At 39.7% G+C, this 9775-nt stretch overlaps 1 long non-coding RNA gene across 1 annotated transcript; it reads left to right on the plus strand.

Annotated features, from left to right (window-relative positions):
• The first annotated feature begins 624 nt into the window (after positions 1–624).
• Positions 625–9333, plus strand: LOC132890196 (uncharacterized). The gene is made up of 3 exons (XR_009655170.1): positions 625–742; positions 8667–8729; positions 9041–9333. It is a non-coding gene; the product is annotated as an uncharacterized LOC132890196 (long non-coding RNA).
• Positions 9334–9775: the final 442 nt, after the last annotated feature.

A 9775-nucleotide genomic window follows, 5' to 3' on the forward strand; every position in this document is an offset into this window, starting at 1 on the left:
TTTTTTAAAAATTTTTTCCCCAGTTTGGACGTTTGCCATTTCCTACCTGATAGCAAGCACACCCGTATCACCTAACAACTACCACCCAGGAAGGCTAGCATATCCTTCCACTGAGACATGAGCTCACAGCCTCACAGGTGCCCATGATCAGCTAGCATCACTATGATTGACAGTTGGGTTTGTTCCTCCCAGTCCAAGTGCAAAGACATGCAGATTAGGCCAACTGGCTATTCACATAGGTGTGAATGTGAGTGTGAATGGTTGTCTCTGTGATGGATTGGTGATCTGTCCACGGTCTACTCTGGCTCTCTACCAAAGTCAGCTGTGATTGGCTCCAGATTCCCCTGTGACCTTGATGGACAAGTGATATAGATAATGGATGGATGGGTACAGGGGCGTGTTTAGCCTATTTTTGGGGGTGCTCAAGCACCCCCCAAAACGAGCTCAGCACACCCTAGCTCAGCACCCTCAAAAACACTGCTTTTGGACGTAATTTTCAGAAATAAGTTCCCTTGCGCACTGCGCAATGAATGTGTGCGCGGGCGTGTGTGTGTTCTTGAATTCACCTGTTACGTGATAGTTCTATGACCAGTAAAATACCTCTCCTCCTTGTGTCCCCTCTGATTGGGTTGCCTGTCCGCACGAGTGCTTGCTACGACATGGTGTTTTTTTTAACTGGATTCCACGCCGATGAGGAACTCGAAGTAGCACCTGAGTATTACTGGCATAGCGAGATGTGAAGGTACGGACTGGAGTTACAATTGTTAAACACAACACAATAATATGCATAATGCAATATTGATGTTCCCTGGTCTATGAACAGAATGATAAAAACGACATTTATCATCCATATCGAGATACTTTTGTGCAGAGCTGTACAAGTGCTATGGTGCTAGACCACCATGTGTTAGTCAATTTTATTTAATGTAACATAGCGTTTACGTTTGCTTATCATTCACAAATCCAAACCCTGGTCATTGTCTGGGGGGGGACAGTGAGTGTGGTTTGGATATAGCCTACATTTTCAAAATGCAGTAGTAGGTCTTGTTTAGTTAAAAATATAACGTAAATATTTGTGTCAGTGGTTGTAAATGTGTAGATATCATAGTTTATTGGGTCAGCTTCTGTTCAAACATTGCATAAGTCTAGTCTTGTCTAGTCTAGTCTTCTTGTCTAGTTAAGTCTAGTCTAAATGCGGAATAAAGGTGGAAACACTGTGGTTCAAGCCAGGTCAGCTCTGGGAGCTAAGCACCCCCAAAGATCAGATGCTAGAATCGCCCCTGGATGGGTAAATGTGAGTTTGTGCACATCTCTGACATTATACACAATTGTGTTTATTCCCCCTACAGATTAGTCTCCAAGCCCAAGTAAATTTACAGTGTGCCTGTTTTTCAGCTTAGGACCAAGCATTCATATATCTCTTAATGGGAAAAAAAACAAAACAAAACATCTATCTTGAGCTGTAATTATCTCCTGCCCAAATGAAGTTTGGCAGAGGATATAGAAATGGGTTCCGTCCATCCATCTGTCCATCTGGTTGTCTGTCTGGTCACATTTTCGTTTCCGGGCCATATCTTTAATACTACTGAAGATATCTTCATGAAATTTTGGATACATATCAAGCAACATGTGGACTAGTGTCTTTTACTATTTTGGATTTTTGAAAAAAAAAGTATTTTTCAAATTTTTACATAAAAAATAGATTTTGACTTAGTTTCTAAGAGCACTGTTTGTTTCTGGAGCATATATCCAAAACTATTCATGATACGGATTTGAAACTTGGTATACGTCTTAACAAGGTGATGTAGATGTACCTTTTCATACTAAGAAATGTGAGAAATTTTAATTTTTCATGTTTCCATGGAAACAATTTCAGACTTAGTCTCTCAGGTTAGTCTTAGGGGTAGGTTTTGTTTCTGTAGCAGAACTTGAAAACTATGAGTGGTATGGTCTTGAAAGTTGGTATATGTGTTGATTAAGTAATGTATATGTGCCTTTTGATACTAAGAAATGTGAGAAATTTTAATTTTTAGCTCAGCTGGACCAAAGATCCAGTGGGCTTATGCCATGGGCTGCTGAGGTCAGTGTAAAGAGGTAGGGTTGGTTTCCTGCAGTAGAACTTGAAAAATGTGACAAATAATATCTTGAAACTTGGTATATAGTTGGTATATAGGGCGGGGGATATAGACAACTCTGCCTTCTTGTTAAGATTTATTGGATTCCTAAAAAATTGAGAACTAAATTAAAAATATTTAATCCAAATGCGATATTCAAATAGCCTGTGCGCACCTCAAAGATCCTCGGTGTACCAAGATGCACGTCACAGTACAAAATATGCAGAGTGAAAACACACCACTTCATAACACAACACATTTGATTACAATGTGTCAAAATTTCCACGCCCAAAATGCTGGTGAGTACTCTTTAAAATGGGTTATAGCCTGCTATTACAGCTAACATCATACTGTAATGAAAAATGTAAAAAGGTTCATTGCGTTGCACTAACACACCGTGTAACGTCAATAGAGTCGAGGCCTGAACTGAGCAGGTATCGTTACCTGTCTCTATCACTGCATGCACCATCATGTTATTAAACATCATAATTATCTCCTGCAATTGGAAGACCCATTTTTCCTGAGTGACTGATTATAGAATCTTCTCTATAGCTTTTAGGACTTTCCTGTGGTATAGAGACAGTTGTAGAGCCTCAACTGCTCTACTTTATAAAATGTACAGGCCTCGACACATTCACCATGCATTTGCACACAATATTGCTTTTACACCCTTTAAAGTACAGTTGGATACAAATCCTGTACAGAGGGACCATTTTCGCAGACACACTTGTGTCCTTCCTGGATACAAAATCAACTTATTTGCATTTAAAAAAAGAATATTTATGTGTGTACATACAAAATAAAAACAATAAAACCTTTAAAACTGTCAGCCATTACTCACTTTTAAGGTTGGAAGGTGCATCATAAGGTGAATAAATACATTATCACATCTGTTTTGCACCAAAAGAGCAGTTGAGCCATTTATAATCTGCCAAGTCATGTCATTTATTTTTATTTTCATTTCTTAGAAAACTGAATAAATTTCCTTAACATATGGTGTTTTTATGGTCTTAAACGAGGTAGTGTGGCATGACGGAACAAGCTGAAATGTTGTAAACAACAGCATCAGAGCAGCAGAATGTTCCAGATGTTGCACATGTTCCTCAGTTTAAAGATGCAATAGCTCAAGTTGTCATGTAACACAAACAAACAAGCTAAAATCGTAAAGGTCAGTGAGTAGCTCTTGAAAGCTTCATCAGGAGCTGACTGACTAATTAAAACATCTCCTACTGGATTTTGATAGGTGAAGGAAATTTTGATGGGCCAAATGGAAATATTTTACTGGATTCTTGACTTGTTCCTGGAGTGCATGATGGATTTAATGCATTCATTTGTGCACCATGTCAGCTTTTGCAGAACGAGAGGCATACCTGCTCATGCTGAAATTATACCCAGCATCTGTGTTAGAACAAATTTGGTCCTAAACTGGGGAGAAATAAGACACCCCCCCAAAAAAAAAGAAAAGTAAGAAAATCAGTTTTATTGTTTAGAAAATCTGTTTACACACATTTATACATTCAGGAATTATTATTGGTACAAAAACATGCTGGTTGATGGATTGTTGATGATACATTGCCCTTTAGAGTAAATGAGTGTGTGAATGAGAATGTTTATGGTGTACATCTCATCTCATTATCTCTAGCCGCTTTATCCTGTTCTACAGGGTTGCAGGCAAGCTGGAGCCTATCCCAGCTGACTACGGGTGAAAGGCGGGGTACACCCTGGACAAGTCGCCAGGTCATCACAGGGCTGACACATAGACACAGACAACCATTCACACTCACATTTACACCTACGGTCAATTTAGAGTCACCAGTTAACCTAACCTGCATGTCTTTGGACTGTGGGGGAAACCGGAGCACCCAGAGGAAACCCACGCGGACACGGGGAGAACATGCAAACTCCACACAGAAAGGTCCTCATTGGCCACGGGGCTTGAACCTGGACCTTCTTGCTGTGAGGCAACAGCACTAACCACTACACCACCGTGCCGCCCGGTGTACATTGGATAGGAAAATAAATGAATGAATAAATTCTAATAAATATTAAAATAAAAGACAACAGCTACAACAAAAACAACAAGTGTTGCCAGGCAAAACAAACCTTGCCTGGTAGTATGATGAATATGAAGGAAGATATCGCGAAAAAAACGATTTTGACTTTTTTGGTGACCTTGACCTTGATTTTGACCTTGTGTGTGAACATACTTGCCCAGTAAACATGGTTCTGATTGTGATTCTCTGCTTCTCTCAGCCAATCAGAACACACCGTACTGCTTACTGCTCTCAGTCAATCAGAACACACCGTACTGCTCTCAGCCAATCAGAACACACCGTACTGCATGATTGTTAGAATCTTATATTCTTACAGCATGATGACATAGTGGCTACCGCCTCTATATGAAGCAATAGCCCCAAAAACCTTGACCTTGACCGGATGACCCCCAAAATGTTGGAGGTTCTATTTGAGACCAATGGCCATCTATCGTGAAAGTTTCATGAAGATTGGTCCAGCCGTTTTCCTGTAATATCATTCACAAAAACAAAAACATACAAACAACAAAAACAAAGAAAGAAAGAAAGAAAGAAAGAAAGAAAGAAAGAAAGAAAGAAACACCACCGAAAACAATACCTCGCCCTCTGGTGGACTTTATCCCGGGCAAGGTAATAATAATAATAATAATAATAATAATAATAATAATAATTATTATTATTATTAGTAGTAGTATAGGTAGTAATATACTGTATACTGTAAATTGCCTGTTACTTTTCACTTCCTGCTAATTGCCATAAAATGCACTGGGAAAACTTAACAGTCAGGCAAACAAAATTATTTACACCAAGACCACCAAGGTACATTGCATTTTTACAGTTAAAATTAAAATGATTATGGTTACTGTGTTTAAATGTGGCTGGGAAAACGCCACTGCTTGAGGTTTGAAATCAACTTTAACAGTCCAGGATGGTAGTTTTATTTGATTACAACATACGCGCTCCAACAAGTTGGGCTTGAAAAACGGCTACTCATTAAATTTCTGGAGAACATGAAAGTGTATGGCTCGGGTGTAGAGAATCCAAAGACTTTCTTTGGAAAAGGGCTGTAAAATTCCCAGCTGTTATTGACAAAGCTGACTTTACACAGGAACTCATGTGCGGACAGACAGACAGACAGACAGGTAAACAAACAGATACACATACTAGCAATTAGCATTTATGTTCAGGAATAAAATCATACTCTAGAAGTGCAGACACATCAGGATAAATTCTCTGTACCAAAGTGTAAGTAAGTACAAGGAAAAGACAGACTGGCCCTGTTTAACCCATGAACTCTTACCTCCTTATCCCAGTACATTGCATTTAAATCTATGCAGACTCCTAAACTTGACACCGAACAGCCGTTCTTATTATCTACTCTTCATATCAGATTGTTCTCGTTCACAAATGTCTCAACAACAACAATGATGTCATTAGACGTGCCTATTTGTGCTGTCATATGCTCATCACTCAGTTTGCCAGTGGCTCGAGGGCTGTTTTGGCATCTGAACTTTGTGTTTTCACTTGTTAAGGTTTGTAGGCAGACTGCACTGACACAAACTGATAAAGTTAGGAAATGAAAATGGGAGAGGTTTAGTGCGGCTACTGAGCCTCCTGTGATAGAAACAGTGTAGAAATGTATTGCTGCTCGAATGAGCAAACACAGACAGAAAAGTCTAGAAGGATCGTATATAACACAGGCTAATTAGAACAGAGAATCTACAGGCTATACATGTGCATTGGAGACCATCGTTTATTTTTAATCTTATTTTTAATCTTAGCCCTGTGATGACCTGGCGACTTGTCCAGGGTGTACCCCGCCTTTCACCCGTAGTCAGCTGGGATAGGCTCCAGCTTGCCTGCGACCCTGTAGAACAGGATAAAGCGGCTAGAGATAATGAGATGAGATTTTTAATCTTAAAGTATGTTACGTTAAAAAAAAAAATAATTAGACAAAAAGTAAAACAATCCCACCCTCTCGTAGGGAGAGGATGTGCTCAAATAATGCCACAGCCATCCATATCAGGAGTCATGAGAACACTATTGACGTGATTTCTGGATGGTAGAGATGGCATACTTTCTCTCCACTGTCAATCACAGGGACACAAGCCAATCAGGGCTTCTGTGAGCTTACGTATGCAGAAGAGAGTAGATAGCACTTTCCTCTGAGTGTATTATGCTGCCCTGTGATGTACTATGAGCAGAAGTTCAAAAAAGATGCTGAGGTTGGCTTCACATCCCTTGTATGAAAGACCTAAAAAGATCAAGTATTAAATATTAAAAAGCTGGAACGGCATGGTGGTGTAGTGGTTAGCACTGTCACCTAACAGCAAGAAGGTTCTGGGTTCGAGCCCAGTGGCCGACGGGGGCCTTTCTGTGTGGAGTTTGCATGTTCTCCCCATGTCTGTATGGGTTTCCTCCGGGTGCTCTGGTTTCCCCCACAGTCTAAAGACATGCAGGTTAGGTTAATTGGTAGCTCTAAATTGACCGTAGGTGTGAATGTGAGTGTGAATGGCTGTTTGTCTCTATGTGTCAGCCCTACGATGACCTGGCGACTTGTCCAGGGTGTACCCCGCCTCTCACTCATAGTCAGCTGGGATGGGCTCCAGCTTGCCTGCGACCCTGCACAGGATAAGCAGTTACAGATAATGGATGGATGGAATGTTCTTAATTACAATAAAAAGTGTTAATTACTGGAATGATGTGTATCTTTTCAATGCATGAAAACTTACACATTTAGTGCTAATTTATGGAATAGTATTTTGGTTTATAAATTGTGAGTACTACTCGCAGTCAGGTCATACCAAAGACCATCATAAGATGGTACCTACTGCCATCTGGCCCGGCATGCCACAATACAGATGTGAGTACGAAGCCAAACTCTCAGGGTTATTAGAGGACCAGACCCCCACTGTAACCTTAGTTAGACCCCCACTGTAACCTTAGTTATGTAATAGGCGAGAAGCTGAGTGCTATAGAAACAGAGATCAGCACCGCCAGATTTACCTTAAAGGATATATGCAGAGCCATGGCTTCACTTTCGTTTATAAATGCCTTGAGACCTCAAGAATGGCACAGGAATAGTTTTAAGCATTAACAATAAATCTAATATAGTAACTTTTATGATTAAAGCAATTTATATAGGTAGCGGTCTGAGTGAATGACCTTGACGTCCGTAACGTCACAGCAGGAAGTCTATCGGTCTCATCACTACTTCCACTATACTAAAACACAGAGCTGACTACAACTCCAATCCTCCATTTTGAGCTAATTTATCGCCATGCCACGTAGATGTGTTTTTGGCCGGTGCAGCAACACGACAGAAGGTGGATTTACATTGCATTCATGGCCCAAGAATGTTCAAACTGCAAAGATTTGGACGCGTTTTGCGAGAAGTTCATGGGCACATTGGGCGCCTACGAAGTGGTCTCTCCTCTGCTCTGCACATTTTCCTGAAGACTCGTATGAGACCTCTGACCTGTTGAGGAGCGTTGGCTATAAGCCCGTATTGAAAGAGGGCGCAGTATCAACAATTAAAGAAAAAGAAAACTACAAGAAAAGGAAAGTATTTTATTTTATTTTTTTAAAAGGAAAGTGAGTTCAGTTGCACCAGTCCTCCCGGAGTGAGCCAAGGGTTGTTGCTAAAACCCAGGACGGAACGGGATGGGACATATCGCTCGGGCAGTGACCTCCCCGCAGTGGTTGCTAAAACCAGTGACATCCCGTTCCGTCCCGGGTTTTAGTAATTGCCTGAGCCCAGCAGTAATGGCGGAGTACACAGTATGAAGAAAAGAGAATGAGTGGAGCAGACGTCTTATTTCTAAACTGGATATTGCTGCCATCTCGCCCTTACGTAGAAGAAGTGAATGAACGGAGAACTGAACGAACAACTGAAAGTCAGACTGTTTCAAAAACAATCGGCCATAAGATTGACCTTCAAGAAGCAAGAACCCAGACGAGTAAGCTCCAACTCTCATTTGGATAAAAAAACAACACGTTGTTTACCTGCATTTAGATTAATACATGTAACTTGTATTGTGTGTTTAAGTTACCGGTATAAGATTATTTAATTTGCTTCAGAACGCGATTGTCTCAGTTCATCTGATTATTTAATTAGCCTTTTACGTTTTATCAGTGAAAATGCATGCATGTACATGTATGTTGCATAAGTTATAACACCCATCCTGTTTTAATGAGAGTCAACCCACAATCAATGACGTCAAATCAGTCTTAGTTGAGCAAGTCGGTAACGGTATTTCTTACTTTCACCGTAAATTTTTATTTATAGGACTTTGGTCTAAAGCTGTCAAAGGCCTTGGCCTTAAAACCGTTTCTCGCTGTGACATCACGCACTCAGGGCTGGCTGGCTCAGCTCGAATGCCAACTTTGCGGTCGATTTTAACTCTCAAAAATATATATATTTTTATTCCCATTTATGCAGCATACAAGAGTCAAGGATGGAGATACTATCCACTCAGAAATTTATTGAAAAATAAAAGCTCTGTGTATCTCCTTTAAGGGCCTGGCTAGTACTTGGATGGGAGACTGCCTGGGAATACTAGGTGCTGGAACAGGAAATACGGTATTTTGACTTTGATTATGGTACATATGCTAAGAAATACTGTATGTCATGTTATATTTTTGCAGAGGTGGACAGTAATGAAGTACATTTACTTGAGTTCTGTACTTAAGTACACTTTTTTGAGTATCTGTACTTTACTTGAGTATTTTTTTTTTTTGGAAACTTATGACTTTAACTTCACTACATTTGAAAGACAAATATTGTACTTTTCATTCCACTACATTTCTATCAAGATCGTCATTACTATGAAACAGCTTTGAAAGTGGATGCTTTTTCTTTTCTTTTCTAAAACGTGATTGGTTTTTTCACAGGTGACACTGAGACAGCCTGTCAGTAATCACTAGGATCACGTCATGTCCATAGACTGTATAAAATCAAGTTCAGTGATTTTTCAGCAGCATTATTTAACACGATCAGTTGATGGCAGAATGGAAGGAGGTGCTTCTTCTGGGGAATGAACGCACCCGTGGCCATACCAAGAACCCATGTTTCAGTTTTCAGCAAGGATTAAAGATTTGTTTCATTTTAAATGTTTGCTTTGTTTGCTGAAAACTGAACCACATCATGGCCTATAAAAACTCACTGTCCAACCTGCAGAAGCATATTGAGGTATGTAAATGTTTTATTCCAAGAGAAAGCTTGCAATGAAGTTGTCTGTGCTTTTAAAGCAAGCAGTAATGTTGCAATAGCTATGCAAGTCTGGTTAGTCAAATGACTTTTTTGTACCTACAAAAACAAATTAAATCCTACATTAAGAAATGTCAAAAAGAAATATCACAGCAAATTCATAGAAGCTTCTAATAATGTGAAGCAGACATGGAATGTAATTAATGACTTGTTAAATTGCAAAAATAGAACAAAAGCAGTCCCAAACAAAATACAAAACGGTTCCCAAATTATCACAGATAAAAGTAAGATAGCCGTAGAATTTAATGATTTTTTTTGTTAATATTGGCCCTACCCCAGAAAGCAAAATTCCCACCGTGGCGAAAGATCCACTCGATTACATCAAGACTCATTTGAATAGTTAATTGACGTCTTTTGAA

The sequence above is a fragment of the Neoarius graeffei genome, chromosome 8 (genome assembly GCF_027579695.1).
Source record: "Neoarius graeffei isolate fNeoGra1 chromosome 8, fNeoGra1.pri, whole genome shotgun sequence".
Classification (NCBI taxonomy): domain Eukaryota; kingdom Metazoa; phylum Chordata; class Actinopteri; order Siluriformes; family Ariidae; genus Neoarius; species Neoarius graeffei.